This window comes from Podarcis cretensis (genome assembly GCF_951804945.1).
Source record: "Podarcis cretensis genome assembly, chromosome: 10".
NCBI lineage: Eukaryota > Metazoa > Chordata > Lepidosauria > Squamata > Lacertidae > Podarcis > Podarcis cretensis.
Window position 1 is genome coordinate 63,584,081 of NC_137179.1, and position 18,702 is coordinate 63,602,782.

Here is an 18,702-nt window from a genome sequence, read left to right on the forward strand (position 1 = left end):
CCATGGCTCAAGGTTATGTGTGCACCCAGCCCAGCAGTTTAACTATGGCTAAAGGTTGCTCATCAACCAAAGTTCGTAATTGGTCAACATTAACTGTAACTTTGTGTTACATGCAAACTTGACTTCTGCCTTAGCTGTGGTTAAGGAACAATCACTGCTGAAGCGCTACAGAATTGTGGGTGGCAAGTTGCATCAGGCATTCATGCACTCAACATGACCTGCATATATTCTGGGGGCTGCTAACAGTCAACAGCCATCCTTGGAGATCACTTGTAGCTGAATAAGATTGTCTTCCATGAACACGGTCTTAACAGTGAGTCCATAAGTGACTCTGGAGGCCAATTCTGGATCCACACATCCTTCCACAGTGGGGACATAGGTTCCCGGGTGGGAGTTGATCATGGTGAGGGTTTGCCAAGCTTGCCTTCCTCTTAGCATATTTCTCCCTTTTGTCCTGAGTTTGTTCTTCTTCAAAATCCATGACGCCTTTGGTAAAGGCAGGACAGTGTTCCCCAATTTTCTGTGCTTATACTGCAATTTTAAGATTGGCTTTGAGAGCCTCTTTAAACCTCTTTTGTTGTCTACCAGCTGTTCGCTTTCCATAATTAAGTTGGGACTAGAGTAGCTGCTTTGGAAGATGATAATCAGGCATCCGAACCACATGACCAGCCCAACGAAGTTGGTGTTGAAGAATCATTGCTTTGACACTGGTGATCTTTGCTTCTTCCAGTACTTGCTATCTCCATCTTATCCCCATCCTGAGTAAACATAAGGACATTTGTCTGGATGCTACTCCCTACTAACAACCAACTGATTAATAAACTTAGACTGAATTGTCTGAACCGGGGCAGTGCAAAAGAAGATGTTAACAATTTGTTGTTGTTGCTTAGTTGTTTAGTCGTGTCCGACTCTTTGTGACCCCATGGACCAGAGCACGCCAGGCACTCCTGTCTTCCACTGCCTCACGCAGTTTGGTCAAACTCATGTTGGTAGCTTCGAGAACACTGTCCAACCATCTCGTCCTCTGTCGTCCCTTCTCCTTGTGCCTTCAATCTTTCTTAACATCAGGGTCTTTTCCAGGGAGTCGAGTCTTCTCATGAGGTGGCCAAAGTATTGGAGCCTAAGCTTCAGGATCTGCCTGTTGTTTTTGAGTTTTCTTGGCAGGGATACTGAAGTGGCTTGCCGGTTCCTGCTCCAGGTGGATCACTATGACCTGTCTGTCTTGGGTGGCCCTGCACGGCATAGCTCATAGCTTCTCTGAATTATTCAAGCCCCTTCGCCACGACAAGGCAGTGATGCATGAAGGAGGATGACAAGTTTTTGAATCTGTGATGTTGCCAATTCACAAATTCAAAAACTTGTCATATGGCTTAATTTCTTAAGAAGAGGTGTAGCACTAATCTTTGCCCATCTTACATGGAAGCTCTTCTCTTGTCCTAGGGCGCACAGTGGCAGCAGCAGGTTCTGGTGAGATATCGCTGAACTCTCATGAAGTCTCATGAGATTTCAGTGAGATCTCATGAGATTTTGTTTCGATATCGCTAGAAATTGGCACCAATGCCAGCAGCAGGGCAGGCAGAGCACCCACAGTAGTGTCACCTCGAGGTTTTCTGGTGGCCCTGGCAGGTGCCTTCCCACTGAACAAGGATCTTTCTCCTGCTGAGACAGAAATATTTCACACACAGGTCTCCACCTTTACCTTTCCAGTATGCCTGGCATCTTTCCTTGAAGGCAGCGTTATGTAATTGCTTAGTGGAGGTTTATGGAGGTCTTCGCCTCGAATCCATGAATATGACTGCAGAGATGAAAATCCTCCTTGCACAGGGTCTGACAATATGAGAGAATGTTCCTAAACAAATGGTGCTAAACAAGGAAATGATGCAGCAAGGAAATGAAGCATCTGTCCTTCGATACATAATGATGCTGTTGAGTAACGTGTGCAATTAAAGAGTTGTTTTTATGCACAACTGGGATTGTGTCATACATAAATCTGCATGCCGGTTGTGAATTCTTGATTGCTGCAACAAAACTGAAAGCTAGATGGAGACTTGTTGAACATCTGTTTTGCAGTATTAATTCTGTCTCCACCGTGCTATTTAATCCCTGTACCCTCCATCTCTCCAGCAAATGATATCTGTGGCAAAGACATTCAGTGGAAGAAACAGGACAGCGTGTATATATGCAGCTTTATTTCATATGATTTACCAGATTTCTTTTTTTTTCTTTTTAAAGTACAGCAGACAATGATCACAATGCAGCTCAGCTCAGCTCTCTTCAGTTATGCAAATGGGAGCTCCACCACAAATGATTGAAGTCCCATAAGTCTGTAGAAGTCCATTGCCACCGCCATCAGTGGGAAGCCTGCTCATGCCCTCCATGACACAGCACATGATAACAAATGTTTCACCAGGGTTGGATCTACACAAAGGGGAAAAACCCCAGCTATAAATAAGTCATATTTATATATGAAGGAGCATCTCCACCTCCATCGTTCTGCCCGGACACCAGGGTCCAGTGCCAAGGGCCTTCTGGTGGTTCCCTCGCTGCGAGAAGCCAAATTACAGGGAAGCAGGCAGAGGGCCTTCTCGGTAGTGGCGCCCACCCTGTGGAACGCCCTCCCACCAGATGTCAAAGAGAAAAACAACTACCAGACTTTTAGAAGACATCTGAAGGCAGCCCTGTTAGGGAAGCTTTTAATGTTTAATAGATTATTGTTTTTTAATAGTCTGTTGGAAGCCGCCCAGAGTGGCTGGGGAAGCCCAGCCAGATGGTTGGGATATAAATAATAAATTATTATTATTATCATTATCATTATTAATTGTTATAGCAACATAAAAAACCCTCCATGTAAACTCACATAGAGAAAGTTTTGTGCTCTACAGGGCCATGTGGTGTCACATGTGTATAACACAGTTATAGTGTTGTAACATGGCTAATGTAGTTGAGTCTCAGGATTCATTGAAAATCATGTTCCATTGGGTATATTCATTCCCGTCAACACACATGGGACCCTGGGCTCTTGTCCCAAGGAATAAAGGGGCTGGGAGGATCACAGGAATTACGTGTACAGGCCAGTGGTGGAGCATATGCCTGTGCTGCCTAGGGTAGGCATGCTTCCGAGGGGCATGGGGGCGCGCTCCCAAGGGGCACGGAGGGTCTCTCCCAGGTGCAGGACAGCCATGCACGCACCCACCAATCCCGCTTCCTTCGTCTCCCCTTCCCGCTCGGTTGCCTCCTTCCCATCCTCTCCCCTGCCTGCCTGCCTCCTTCAGCCAGGAGCATGGGGCAACAGCGCACCACCCACCCATGACTCCCGCACCTACTGCCAGCCATCAGGGGAAGGGGGGAGCTGCTGCGCCATGCTCCCAGCTGAAGGAGCTGGCTCGCGGTAGGCGTGGGAGTCTGAGTTGCGGGCAGCACACCAAATGTCACCCCCGCTCAGGGATGTCACCCGGAACAATGCGCCCCCGCACCCACCTTCCTCCACCAGTGGTACAGGCTGATCCATAGAGCTGATTCTTATGTGACCGTTGATGTCCCAAGGCATTCATGCTGTCCTGTAAAGAGGAACCACATGAGATGGGGGAAACGACACGGTTCCTTCCTATGCTAGCATCACCTCCACTGGCATGACTGATGCATAAAGGAATCATGCTGTTTAGCTGACCATCTTGCTGTACTTAACAAGAGGGGGGGAAAGCATGATACAGTATGTGTCATTAGTATCCATACTATATTTGTTAGAAAATGTATTTTACAAAGAATACATTGTATTGGGGAAAAGAAAACCCATGTAATGTAATGTAACAGCTGCAAAATCTTGTGATTCCAATTAAGGTCACAGAAACATCAAATCATTGCGTTGTTAATTTGCTAACTCCCTTGAAAAGTGTGAGTGTATGTGTTTTAGGTAAGGATAGGAGAAATGGGAGGGGATGCCTGTGGTGCTGTCGTCTAACCACTGAGCCTAAGGCTTGCTGATCAGAAGGTCGGCGAATCCCTGTGATGGGGTGAGCTCCCGTTGCTCGGTCCCTACTCCTGCCCACCTAGCAGTATGAAAGCACGTCAAAGTGCAAGTAGATAAATAGGTACCGCTCCAGCGGGAAGGTAAATGGTGTTTCCGTGCACTGCTCTGGTTTGCCAGAAGCGGCGTAGTCATGCTGGCCACATGACCCGGAAGCTGTCTGTGGACAAATGATGGCTCCCTCAGCCAGTAATGCGAGATGAGCGCCGCAACCCCAGAGTCATTCATGACTAGATGGTCAGGGGTACCTTTACCTTTAGGAGAGATGGGAGTTTTCTTTTTTGGTTAGTGTGCAGACTCCAAGGACATGCTGCCCTGAGGAGTTGGTGAAGACAGGCCAGCTATAATTTACAGACTGCTTCAAAGGAGTTTTAGAAGCAAGAAGCAAGAAGACCCTCTCTTGGGCTCAAGGGAGAGAAATGCGTCGCCGTGGACTTGATATATTTATGACACTGCTTGTTAATAGTTGCCATCCTGCAAGTAAAAAAGTCATCTTCAAAGTCTTGTGTGTGGAATCTATTTCATCACTAGGGTTTGGGGATGAAACTGTTGCATCATTCTACATGACTCAGAAAAAGAACCATCATGTGTGAATTAAACTGGGAACATATGAAGGCAGCTGCATAGGATGGAATCTAGTTTTAAAGCATTGCATTGATTCCCAATTTTTAAACTCGATCATGGGCACCCTTAAGACCTGGCCACCACATGCTTGGTGTCAGAGTATATTAAAACAAGCTAGTAAGTGTACACCTCTCAGGTATGTCTGGCTCAATTGCTATTTGTGGTCCTAATAAGCTTTGATGTTTTCAATAGGCTATTTGCCATGATCTCAATATGTCTTTCCTAAGGGACGCGGGTGGCACTGTGATCTAAACCACTGAGCCTCTTGGGCTTGCCGATCAGAAGGTCAGTGGTTAGAATCTGTGTGTTGGGGTGAGCTCCCATTGCTCTATCCCAGCTCCTGCCAACCTAGCAGTTCGAAAGCACACCAGTGCAAGCAGATAAATAGGCACCACTGCAGCGGGAAGGTAAATGGCATTTCCATGTGCTCTGGTTTCCGTCACGGTGTCCCATTGTGCCAGAAGCAGTTTACTCCTGCTGGCCACATGACCTGGAAGCTGTCTGTGGACAATTGCCAGCTCCCTTGGCCTGAAAGCAAGATGAGTGCCACACCCCATAGTTGCCTTTGACCAGACTTAACCATCCAGGGGTCCTTTACCTTTACCTTTTTTATGTCTTTCCTATTAAGTCACTACCAGTTTAGATTGCATCAGTGTGTATGTGAAATTTTGATCCAATATGCATGACTTTTCGCTTGCATGTGAATGCCTAGTCTGGGTTTTTTGGGGTTTTTGGCCATTGCAGACATTGAAATTTATGACTGTTCTGGGAGGTGGCTTTTCCATCCTTCGTATCAGCCTAGAAAGTGGCTGGACCATGAGTCTGCGTAGCTCTGCTCCTTGATGGTGCATTTGGTTTTTCTGCCATGCTGCAGCGGACATCGCTTAGCTGAACGTGGATAAAATAAAAACCTTTAGTGTTCAGACAGGGTGTTCAGGAACCTGACAACATTTCTTGCATAATTATAAACATTAGACATTTTTCACTTGTTTTTCCCATGGCTGACCCAGTGAATCATTTCTAATGCAGGTTTGCTTCTGAGTGATTTCTGTGACCGTCTGCTTAATATTTAGAAGGAAATGAGTTAGTAAGTGCAAAGAGGGGAAAAATACAGCCTGCCCACTTACACAGAATAAAACAGAACTTGGAAGTGATCAGGGACTACTTGAGTGCCTATAAGAATTCATCAAGGCAGACTTTCTGCCTAATGAACCAGCCGTTGCCATAAATTAAAGGAGCAATATTTTTCCAGCTAGTTTTTGTTTCAAGCAGAGGACAAAAAAGATGTTTGTTACTGTGATGAATTCATTTCATCCAGATCTGTTTTCCTCTCTTCAAAAGCATACTTTTGTTATTGCTTTATTTTTTTTTATTGTCAACTTCTAAAGGCTTGTAGATTTAAGCAGCTTTATTTATACCAAGCTAGACCAATGGTTCATTTAACTCATAACATTTTTATCTGACTAGCTGTAGACAGTGTTAGAAACTGGGATATGAAAGCTAGCAGAAAAATGGCACTTTAAATTTAGGTGGAATATACACACATATTAAAAACACACACTGTGAAAATGCTTTTTTAAGAAAGCATTTTGAAAAATACATTGATTTTTGAATAGCTCAGTCTCGCCATCTAGTGTCACTTTAAAAGGTAAAGGGACCCCTGACCATTAGGTCCAGTTGTGACTGACTCTGGGGTTGCAGCACTCATCTCGCTTTATTGGCCGAGGGAGCCGGCGTACAGCTTCCGGGTCATGTGGCCAGCATGACTAAGCCACTTCTGGCGAACCAGAGCGGTGCACAGAAACACTGTTTACCTTCCCACCAGAGTGGTACCTATTTATTTACTTGCACTTTGACGTGCTTTCGAATTGCTAGGTTGGCCAGAGCTGGGACCGAGCAAGGGGAGCTCACCCCGTTGTGGGGATTCGAACCACCGACCTTCTGATTGGCAAGTCCTAGGCTCTGTGGTTTAACCCACAGCATCACCCACGTCCCTACAACACATTTAAAACGTTTTAGTTGCAGCTGTATAGTGTGCTTTTGAACTGCTAGGTTGGCAGGAGCTGGGGCAGAGCAACAGAAGCTCACCCCTTCATGTGGATTTTAACTGCTGACCTTCCAATTGGCAAGCCCAAGATGCCCAGTGGTTTTTTTTTATAACAAGTTATAAAAGACATATCCAAAAACATATCCTTATTCCCCCCCATTTTTCCAACCCTCCCCCCTCCCCCCCCACAGAACCCCCCCACCCCCCCAACTTCCCTCAGTTCCAGTCTTTGGTTTCTCCAATAATGCTGTTTTCTGCATGTTACAAAGTTGTATAGATCCTCAAACTGTTTAGCTGATTATTATCAGTAAAAAAATTGTGCATGTTTATTCAAAACCTGCCAAGGAGTCCAGTTCGCTTTGTTGCAAGAGGCCCAGTGGTTTAGACCACAGCGCCACCCAGGTAAATAGGTATAAATAGATGTAAATAGATGCATAAGCCATTATTTCTTAAACCAAGATAGTCTCTGCCATTTCGCAATTCTCCAAAGGAACACAGACCCTGTGTGAGTGCCTGGAAATCCATGGACTCTTGCAACTGCTTGGCAGAGAGATGGGGAGGCACCCAGCTTTTGTAACAATAGTTTGTTTCTTCATCAAGATGGACCAGTGATCCTTACGTGAGGATCCTTGTGTCTGGCTGTTTCCTGTGTTCCTAGAATGCTCATGGTGGCAAACTTGGAGAACTTCTTTAGAAAAAAGATGCTCTCCAATATGACAACTCCAGTTTATAACAGTGCTAAGACGATGCCAGTGGGAAAACAACGCTTTCGAAACCAACCACTGTTAATATCTATGTTATTGTAATAATTACATTAAATTGGGCAAGGGATGTTTTGCCGAACAGCCGAGCTGTGAATGTCTGGCTGCATTTAGAGGTGTTGTAAATCAGCCTTGCGATGAGAATGGAGGGGGCACCAAAGGGAAGCCAAGCTTGAGCTCTAGTTTTATGAAGACAATGAAATCACACTTCATTAAACCCATGGTCTGTTAGACAAGCGGCATTTGGGGGCATTGACTGGAGAGTGACTTAATTCCAACTCTTTGCATTGCAGTAGGAGAGTTCCAGAGCCATCTTGATTCAGCAAAGAAGCACGGTGCTGTGATGATGTCTTTACTGTTTGAATAGATTAATAAGTCCCAAGCATTATTCTACATGTCAGGAGTTGTGAAAAATAGAGATTAAGGGTTGTAGTTAACACTTCCATTTCACCAGTCTCCATCCTCTCCTTTCTTCTGTATCCTCCCTGGACCCTCTTGGTTGAGTTACCCTGTGCAGCAGTTTTTTTGGAGGGTGCTGGAGATGAGAGGAAGGGGAAGTTCCAAGTGGAATATCTCTTCTGCAGCATTGAATACAACACTAATTAATGCTACTGGTTTATCCATGAGCCCGCTTGAGTTATGTCAGTGATGAAAATTAATATTAGTGAAAATTATATATACCGTATTTTTTTGCTCTATAAGATGCACTTTTTCCCTCCTGAAAAGTAAGGGGAGATGTGTGTGCGTCTTATGGAGTGAATGCAGGCTGCACAGCTATCCCAGAAGCCAGAACAGTGAGAGGAAGCGCTGGCTTAGCCCCTCTGTCCCTTCCCCCACCTCCCGGAAAAGCCCCCAAGAGCCGCACTCCCTTTAAAGAGCTGTTCGGAGTGTGTGTGCAGCTCTTGGGGGCTTTTCCCTGAGCAGGGAGAAGGGCAGCCTGTTAGTGATGGGTTGCCCTTCTCCCTCTTTGGGGAAAAGCCTGCAAGCGCCACACACACACGCCGCGCGGCTCATGAAAGGGAGCACTGAGCAGAGCCTGAGATGCATACAGGCTCTGCTCAGTGCTCCCTTTAAAGAATATTTTGTTCCTTGCATTCCCCCTCCAAAAACTAGGTGCGTCTCATGGTCAGGTGCGTATTATGGAGCGAAAAATATGCTGTGCAGTAGTACCTCTGGTTACGTAACCCTCTGGTTACTTAAACTTTGGGATGCAAAAGCGGCAAACCCGGAAGTATTTTACCAGGTTTTGCCGTGCACACATGCGCAGAAGAGGTCCTCAAGTTGCGGAAATCTCAGGATCCGACCGGACCTCTGGAACAGATCCCGTCCACAACCGGAGGTACCACTGTGTGTGTGTGTGTGTCTCTCTGTGTGTGTAACACAATAGTGATAATTAGGGATGGCAGAGTCTATCAGGGTTCTCATTTCTCCAATGGTAAAATCAGTTCTCTGCATTTTGAAGCAATTTGCAGTTCTTTATTTTTAAAAATTCAAAATTTCAGTGTGAATTTTTCTTAATAAACATTTAATATGATTTTTCTGTCTAAAGTGCACATTCTTGTAAGCAATTCCCCTGATATAAGGCATTTTAGTATTATTTTTACAAATATATTTCATTTGTATGCATAGTTCTCCCTGATGTATGCATTTTTGTAGACATTATTTGTTCGAGAATTACATATCCAAATTGGGAGAAGTGTGACTTTTGAAGGATAGCTGTGTTTCAGTTTGCATATTGTTTTAGAAAATGCTCATTTGACAGATCAAGCATTAAATATGCAGTGAATTGGATTTAATTGAAACAGAAATTTGTGTGTGGGATAGACACAGAATTTACTTTTTTTTTCCCATTTCATTTGCATCCCCCTCCCCATTTCAATCTTACATCAACCATGTGAGGTAGGTTGGGGTGAGAGAGGATGACTGGTCCAAGGCTTGGGCCTGACTCATGATGAGCTTTTGCCATGACTCTCAGTTCCCACCACTGTGGCCAGCTCCTTCCTCTGCTGCAAAATTTACTTGGCAGCAACTGCCATAATAAGAGGTCTTACCTTATTGCCAGTGCTTGGAATGAGCTAGTGTGGAATGAACTCATTCAGCTGGATAAAGTTCACTGACCTAGTTCAAAAATCTCTGAGTTACACCTGAAAGTAATTTCCACAATGGCTGGGTGAACTAAAGGTGAATTGTTCTTTGAAGGATAAAAGTTTGAATAAGTTCTAATACATTTTCACAAAAATCCACCCCCCTGTTTCTCTAGCACAGGCATAGGCAAACTGGGCCCTCCAGATGTTTTGGGACTGCAACTCCCATCATCCCTGGCTAACAGGTCCAGTGGTCAGGGATAATGGGAATTGTAGTCTCAAAACATCTGGAGGGCTGAGTTTGCCTATGCCTGCTCTAGCAGGAGGCTTGGACACTTAGCTTCCATTAGAAATAAAACAGAATTATGTATAGTGGACCTCTATAAAGAAAGTTAGAAAGCAAAAGGTGGAGGCAATATTCTCAGATTTATTAAGCAGATATGAAGATGTTGTTGCTAATGTCTGGAACTAGTTCCTTTTTGAATAAGATGAATTTGAACTGCAATGAACTTTCCAAGAACTGTTTATTATTCCCTGGCACCTGAATGCTCAAATAGTTTCCAATCTCCTCTAAGAGTCCGCTTGATAGGAAGGGCAAGCACAGAACCCTGAGGGTTATTCATATCATGCTAAACCACTGTTTATTGCTGCATCCAAATGAAGCCAGTATAAAGGAATGACAAATTGTCTCAAATCCAAAGACATGCATTATATTGATTCTTGTCCAAATTTGCTTTTCGTGTTTCAATAAAATTCACGTCTAGTTTGAAAGCCATGCTCAGGAAGGCATAAGAAGCACAACTATTCATAAACCTTTGTAATTACATTTCGGTTTTGTTTTTGGATCTTTCTTTGACCAGAATAATCAATCATCAGACTTTGATGTCACTGAATGAGAGAGAGAGAAAATCAGAAAGAAAACTTAACACAGCTAGCAACAACATCCAATTGCTTAAATTGTCCACACAAGTCTCTTTAATTTCTACCAGGATACCTTTGATCAGCACCATTTCTCAGTAATAGCTGTAAATTTGCTATAACCAATAAATTTGGAACAGCTGTAAGTAACCATCAGGTATCATACTTCTTAGACAGACCTAGTTTTCAGTTCCAGTCTTTGTCATTATTTAATTTAATGACACATGTTATGGCCATAGTTTGGGGGGGGAGAGTGAAACTTGCTTATTGTAACAAATATAAGACTTCTAATCAATATTCACTCAGCCATGTTTCTGTCTAATAGAAATGAAACGACACATCCTCTGAATCACATACATGAACCACAGTGTCCAATTTGCTTGCTATTAAATCAGAGCTGTTTCAGTGACTGATGGCTGGCATTACAGACACTGAGCTAAAGACAAAATTTCCCATTGGATATGTTGCACATCATTACAGGAAAATTCTTGAGGCATTAATAAGAGGGAGGAACTGTGCCTGTATTGCTTGATCATTTTATTTACAAGAAGGAGAAGAAGAAGAAGAAGAAGAAGAAGAAGAAGAAGAAGAAGAAGAAGAAGAAGAAGAAGAAGACACTTTCCAAATGTAGAATCCTGGCTGCAATGAAAGTTTTAGGAGATTATTATTGTTATTGTTATTAATATTATTATTTCGATTTCCTATGTTCACCACACAGCTCCAGGTTGGGTTGAAACAATTTAAAAGTATGGTATTAACATCCATTAAAACAAATTATATAACTGAGAAATAGGGTGAGTTCTAAAATATATATCTCATGTGTCAAGGTTTGAGAGGCTGCAACAAATACCCTGAGAGTAAGTCCCATTGAAATTAATGGGACTTTCTTCTTGGTAAACACACAGAATTGCACTGTCAGTGGAGGTTTTCCATTAGCAAACTAACTTCACATCTCTTTCAAGTATTGTTTATAATATATTCATTTAGGCATAGTCAATTGTATATTCATTTGTACTGGCCAGATTTTGTCTTTTTAAGCATTCACTTTCTTAAAAATGATAAAAAGCACATTAATCATCCACATGCAATGTTTATGGTAATTCAACAAATCTAACATCCCCCCCCTCCAGAAAGGGTAATGAATCATTCAAATTTAATGTTAGGTAAAGTTTCTATAAATGCAAATGATTCAGTGTGCTGTTCTTTTTGGGGGGCTTTTATCCTGCAATGCCATGGTCAGACTACAGATATTTTTTTTTAAAAAAATATTTTTTATTAACAGACCAATTAAATCAAATCACATAAATTCCAAATAACAAAGCCAAATTTTAATTTTTTTGTTGGGGGTACCCATATTTCAAGTTCCGAAAGGGATCCAATCCTCTTGTTGCTGCTGCTTTAATGTCCACAAATCTGTCCAAATAATGTTCACAATTCTATCCAATCCTTTCTTGTTGTTTTCCACATCTCTTCTTGTTATTTTCATATATTTTTCCTTTCTATTTGTCTTTGTGACCTCTGATAGTCTCCACAAGCGGGTTGAAACAAATTTGTAATCCTGTGTGGGTTTTTCAATTCGTCCAGGAGTCATATTCAGATGGCTACTGCATTTCATCGCTTCCATAAAGAAAAACACTCTTATCGTCTACTCGTTAAGTCTTCACAGGTCTGTCACTCCCTTTCTCATTCTTCTGAGGAGGTTCTGCCAGGAATCCAATATGAAAAAAAAGCTTCCTCCTCCCGATCATCAATCTTTCGACAGAACCTGCCAACATGGCAAATCCCTTTTTATTGCTGCGTCATTCCAAAAGCCCTTGTTCTTTTCTCGATCTCCATAAGCCAAACTTTTGGTTAGTAATTCATTTCCACACAGTTTTTAATCATCCTGCTTAGGTCAGTTATGCGACGGTTCTTTCTTGGGGAGGGGTTATTTTTTAATCACATAGAAGAAAAGAAAAAAGTCCCCCCCCCCAGTCCCGCTCCGACATACTGAACCTTTGATGTCTCTTCTTCATGATATATTCCGTTAAATCCAACCCGTCGCTCTACTTTCACAGAGGTCACTTCAATTAGCAGTCTTCACTCCCGTTCATCACTTGAAATATGTGCATTTGCTTCTTTCTAATTGTTTATTTTGAGCTGCTGCAGCCAGTGCGTGATCAGAGACAGCATCCGGGAGAGCCAGACCCACACAAGGTCTTTGTGCCTAGTGCCCTCACCCCCTTCTTTCGAATCGGAGGTGATTTATGGCCACAGCAGGCAAGGCAGTGTTCCCCATTTCCTTGGGGCAACAAGGGAGGCTGCATATTCCCATATCAGCCTCTTAATTACCTCGTGTGAGCCAGTGAGATGGTATTGTCGGCCATCTTCCAATGCGCCCCTGGTGGCCCCTGACTACAGATAATTTTAAATACTTAAAATAAAAAAAGCTAATGAAACAGTGACCGTTGTCACCAATTATTAAATAAGGTAACTCATGTTTGCCCTTGCAGGTTAAAACCAAACTGGGCAGGCAAAGGAGCCGTGTTTTGCAAGCTGATGCAATCAGTTGCTTGGTAGCACCTGCAAAGTCCAGCACACGATACCTTGCAAAGGGCTCTGCAGATGATGGAGAAAGCCTCTCCTCTTTCTGGAGGGGAGGGATTGTGAGTGGGAGACGATTCCCGCGTCACGCAGGGGGTGTCCTGCCCCCTGCCCTATCATAGGCACTGGCTCGCCACACCTCCCCGTTGGGCACCCAATTGGGAGACACCACGGGGGCATGGTTTAACCACTCAAATGCGGCTGCGCCAGCTCTCCTCACCATTGCGCCCCTGTTTTCACCACCCACCACTCCCTGTAGGGCATAGCTTCTCTCTGGACCTTGCTATGGACCCATGGTTGGTCGCCCTGGTTGCCCAGGGGGCCTGGTAGGAGTTTTTTCCAATTGGCAAATTGGCACCGGCCTCTTGGCTTTTTCCGCCTACTTCGTAGCAATCGTCACAACTTTCTTGGTATTTGGCGGTTAGGCATTGGAATGTGTTGTTGGTGTATGGAAGGGCAAGGTGTGGCCATTGCCTACTCCTTCACTTATGGGTATTCTGTTAAAGGAATCCAGCGGTCGTGGATCCTGTCCGATGCCTGTGTGGCGAAGGGCCATGGCACGACCCCTGGTGACAATAGGGGAGAGCTTACAGTTGTATTTGCATCAACAGGCTCCACTGACTGGTGGTTAACCCTCTCCGAGTGGGTGGAGTCTAAAGTTCCGTGGTCCAATGCCAAAGCCAATACCTTCTCACATGCTGTAATCAATAAAGTTGTGGCCTTTTCTACCCCATTAACCTAATATACGGTGTCCACGTGTCTTTATTCCCCAAGCGGGGATCAGGTCCTCGAATCACAACCCTCTTTTGGTCAAGCCCTGCCTTTACCTGCTTCATATATGATGTCATGTGTAGAGCAGGTGGGCAAGACTTGGCCACAGTGGTTATGTTTGAGCACCAGTCTTGGAAGCAGTATGCTCCTTGTTGAGAATCAGACGTGTAGCGTGGGAGAAAAGGAGTGGTGGACCTGGGAGCAGAATTATGATGGGGCAGAACCAGGCACCCCGACGCCAGACTCCCTGATGAGCTCCTGCCGCTTTCTGGAGCCAAGGGAGGCAAGCTGCACCTGGGCCAGGCCTTCACCCTTTGGGGTTGGCGCCGTGAGGCAAGGCCAAGAGATGAGGGCTTGCCAGGCCTGTGAGGCATTGAGAATGGAGGCAGCATGGCCTGGGGAGTGCTGGGCAATGGTGGGAACAGTGGCCGAGGCCCAGGCCAGGGAGGAGGAGGCTGTGGCAGAGGCCAAGCCAGGGTTGGTGCTGATGCTGCAGGCAGAGCGGTGGCACCTCCACTTGGTGCTCCTGGCCCTGGCCTTGCCAGCTGTGGGGGGCCATGGCCAGCGGGCACTGGCAGGGCGTGTGAGGGCAGCCTCAAGCTGTCCCATTCCTGGTGCCCACTGTGGCGATCACACAGGGTCCCCAGATGTTTCACCGTCTATTGATCCCTGTGCTACCACTTTATTTCTCGCTGCCACCACCCAGGCCCTACCTGGTACAATACTGAGTCCAGTCAGGGTTAAATTGGAACATAAGCTTCTGTTCATTTATTGCAGTTTAACAAGCGTGTGGTTTCATAAACAGTATCGGTCAATTACAATCATGGGGTGCCTATTCAGTCCTATAACTTCCTCTACCTGCTCTCACTCACTAAACCACCTTTCAGATATTTACTTGTCTTCCTAGCCCCTAACTGTTCCTGACTCAGCTTATTTCGCTACACTAACTCAACCTACCCCCAGACTCTATCCCAATTCACTCCCACTTCAGCCAACCACCCAACTCCCAACAAACTCTCTCTTCGCCCCTCCCAGAGCTGGTTTTATAGTCCCTCTGACTCCACCCCCCTGGGTTCTGATTGGGTAACCTGTTTAACTATTTCACCTCCTGCACTTTCATATGTTAACGTCACACCCACCAGCATGCCCCACCCACCTCACCTTGCTACTGCCACCTGAGTGCTGCCTGGCTTGGCTGAAAGGGAATGGTGTGGCTTCCACCCACTGAGGAGGGAGGCAGAGGAACGTGGGAAAGCGCCCAAGTGGGGAAGCCCTGCCCGCGCACGCTTCCACCTCAGCTGCCCAGCCCATCAGGGGGATTCAACACTTGCCCTGCCCCGGGCACCAGCAAGCCACGCTATGCCACTGCTGTGAATCACAAGTAGGGCTAGTCCTGCTGTGTTCTGGTCCTTCTTATGAGCTTCTTGTAGGCATCTACTTAGGCATGTGGTCCCAAATATACCTGGAGATGATGGGGACTGAAACTGCATGCAAATCAGATGCTCTACCACTGAACTGTGGCTTCTGAACTCCGTTATCATATGTTACATGATATGATATCAAAATCCCAACAAGTGGAAATAACATAAATGGGGCATCACTGACAAGGGGGATGCTTTTCTAACGAGTAAGATAAATTCAGTGCAGAACGCTAAGGTATAGTAGGAAGCATTTGCAAACGGCTAGAATTTTAAGGACAATAATCCTTAGACAACTTCCAGATGTCTTTAGTGGAGACAACGTAGGTCAGACATGAACTACAGGTGCTTCCAATTGACACCAACATGATAAACTGCCAAGGCAGATGGGTCTTTAGCCTGCAGCTACATAGTAACCACATGGCTTTCTTATCAGAATACTGAAAACCTAAATTTGATGAAAGAAGCAATTAGAAAGCAAGGCAGGCAGATATGCATCCTTGACTCCAGAATCATCTGGCAATCTGCTCTGAGCTAGAAGCTTCATAACACAAGAAGAAATATATATAAATTTGCTAAATCCCCGATACTGGCTTAATGTAAAATGTGCCTGGATGGAGGAAAGACAGAAGTGCCCAACCTCCAACCCTCCTCCCTGCCCCAAATGTACTTGGAAGAAGTCACATTTGTCAGTTAAGCAAAACACACTTAGGACCCCAGGGATATAGGTAAGTTATGTGTGGGAGGGAGCTACAAGTTAGCAAAATCTTGAAAACACAGAAAGACGTGATCCATACAATTTGCCGTCATGCTTGATTTTCTTAGAGTAATGAGAAAATACCTGCAGGTTGTTCAAAGACTGTGATTTGCTTATAAAACAAAGAATGGCCATCTGCCCATCTCTTTGTTGCTTTAAGGTTCATGGTCCCATCAGTTTCCTGCAGCCACAAAGAGTTTTTTCTCCCAGGGTGGAAATTAAGAATTGCAAAGGTACCAAGAGCAAACATATGGCTATCTCTCTCACACCTTTTAAAAACATCTGATCTCATTTAAAACTCACATTTTTAAATTCTCCAACTGCCTCTTTGAATTGACACCATCCACTTACATAATAATAATAATAATAATAATAATAATAATAATAATAAAATTTTTATTTATACCCTGCCCTCCCTGGCCAGAGCTGGGCTCAGGGTGGCCAACACCAATAAAATTACAATAAAACATAATGGGGAAAACAAGCAAGCAAGCAAGCAAGCAAGCAAGCAAGCAAGCAAAAAACCAGTTTATTAAAATACGGGTTAAAATACAATTTAAAATGCAGCCTCCTTTTAATAGTAGCCCATAAAGCAAAACCATTAGGGGTGGGAAACATAAAGGTCAGACTGAGTCCAAACCAAAGGCCAGGCGGAACAGCTCTGTCTTGCAGGCCCTGCGGAAAGATGTCAAGTCCCGCAGAGCCCTAGTTTCTCATGACAGAGCTTTCCACCAAGTCGGGGCCAGTACTGAAAAGGCCCTGGCCCTAGCTGAGACCAATCTAACCACCATGTGGCTTGGGACCTCCAAAGTGTTGTTATTTGTAGACCTTAATGTCCTCTGCGGGGCATACCAGGAGAAGTGGTCCCATAAGTAGACAAGATCAAGACATGAGATGTTTAGTGTCCTTTGCAGTTGACGTGCTAAGGGTTTTGATTAATGCCAACAACTATCTGTATCTCTACTTGCAGCTATGTCTTTCTGTCATGCCTAAGCGTATGGAGAATTAGCTGCTGTCCCATCCTGCTTGGGAGAAGACTTGGCAACTCCAAATCTATGTCATGGGTGGGTCTCCCATTAGACCCATCCAACATGGCCACCACTAAGGTAGTAGTCTAGCAACATTGGCGGCGGCGGGGGGGGGGGGTAATCACAGATTCCTTGCCCCTGCCCTACAATGTAATTTAAGGCTGACGAATGAAGCAGCTCTTCTGGCATTAATATTTTGAAGCCCGTGGAGCTGACATCTCATTGGCTTTCAGGGATGAAGCTGGCTCCTTCAATGGAACCAGATGTGTGCCTATTTCCACACTAGTTTTTGCTTTTATTCTTTCATGAGTGAACGTTTCAAGCATACTGTTGCTACCTTGTTGGGAGTAAAAGTGCAGCTGAAATGCAGAGCTGGACCAAGCTCCCCCCCCCCAATCGTTCTCCCTGAACACTGAGGTCCAGCGCTGAGGGCCTTCTGGCAGTTCCCTCACTGCGAGAAGCCAAGTTACAGGGAACCAGGCAGGGGGCCTTCTCAGTAGTGGCTCCCACCCTGTGGAACGTCCTCCCAGCAGATGTCAAAGAGAACAACAACTACCAGACTTTTAGAAGACATCTGAAGGCAGGCCTGTTTAGGGAAGCTTTTAATGTTTGATGCCTTACTGTATTTTAATATTGTGTTGGAAGCCACCCAGAGTAGCTGGGGAAACCCAACCAGATAGGTGGGGTATAAATCATAAATAATAATAATAATTATTATTATTATTATTATTATTATTATTATTATTATTATTATTATTATTTTGCTCCCTGAGACAAAGGACCAGATGATCCCTTCTCCATCCCACATACCTGAAGGAAGCAGGCTATCTTAGAGGAGGCAGGATAGACCAAATGGTACACCCTTGGCACATTGTCACCTCTCTGTGTACCCCAACAACTGTTGCCTGAGGTGGCCGCCTCGCAATGCAGTTAATTAACTGTCACCTTGGGGATTCCATCTCAGTGGATAGAATCAAATATCTCCGCTACCTCAAGCTGTTCCCCCAAAATTCAGCCCGTTGCCATGCAACAATGTCAGATACTGTACCAAATGTACTAGAGATCTTTCCTCTTGCTAAGAGAGCCAGCCAGCCAGTACCACTAAATATATATATATATTCTGGGTGGTTGATAGACATCTCAAGAGTGTAGTGTGTTAAAAGATAACAATAGCGTAATTATTCTAAATGAGACCATTTAATTGAAGTTCTTTTTATTGTCCATGGCCCCTGAGGGGTAAAGAGACTTTCCGATAACTCTTCCCCTTCACTTATTTTTGTATCATAAGCCAGAAGTAATATCTGATAATATTTGTCATGTAATCTTTCTCTTATCAAGCCTATAAGATTAAAAGTACTCGTATATCACTGCTGTCTTATCTGCTAATTTGGCAACATTGGAAGGGGAACAAACATTATATAATCTTCCCTATCAGTTTTATTCATTCTTAAGCCACATTCTGTTTGAATATGAGGTGTCAGCTTGGCTCGAATCGACGTTCAGAGCACGTTCCAGAATTTTGCAAGAGAGAAGCCCAGGCTCTCTCTCTCGGCAATCTTCCCCCCCTCATAAATGCTGCCTCATGAAATAAAATGCTTTCTAATAATTAAAAGATCCCCACCAGTGATTTTGTTGTGGGGGGAGGGGGAACGTGTCGGTCAGGCAAGTGGGGCAATTTCTCTTCAGG

At 44.5% G+C, this 18,702-nt stretch overlaps 1 long non-coding RNA gene across 1 annotated transcript; it reads right to left on the reverse strand.

Moving 5' to 3' along the window:
- Positions 1 to 2,343: 2,343 nt before the first annotated feature.
- On the reverse strand, positions 2,344 to 17,932 carry LOC307226041. Its single transcript, XR_013843284.1, has 4 exons — positions 17,826 to 17,932; positions 9,508 to 9,600; positions 3,478 to 3,557; positions 2,344 to 2,418 (listed from the first exon to the last, which is right to left on the reverse strand). It is a non-coding gene; the product is annotated as an uncharacterized lncRNA (long non-coding RNA).
- Between the last annotated feature and the right edge of the window lie 770 nt (positions 17,933 to 18,702).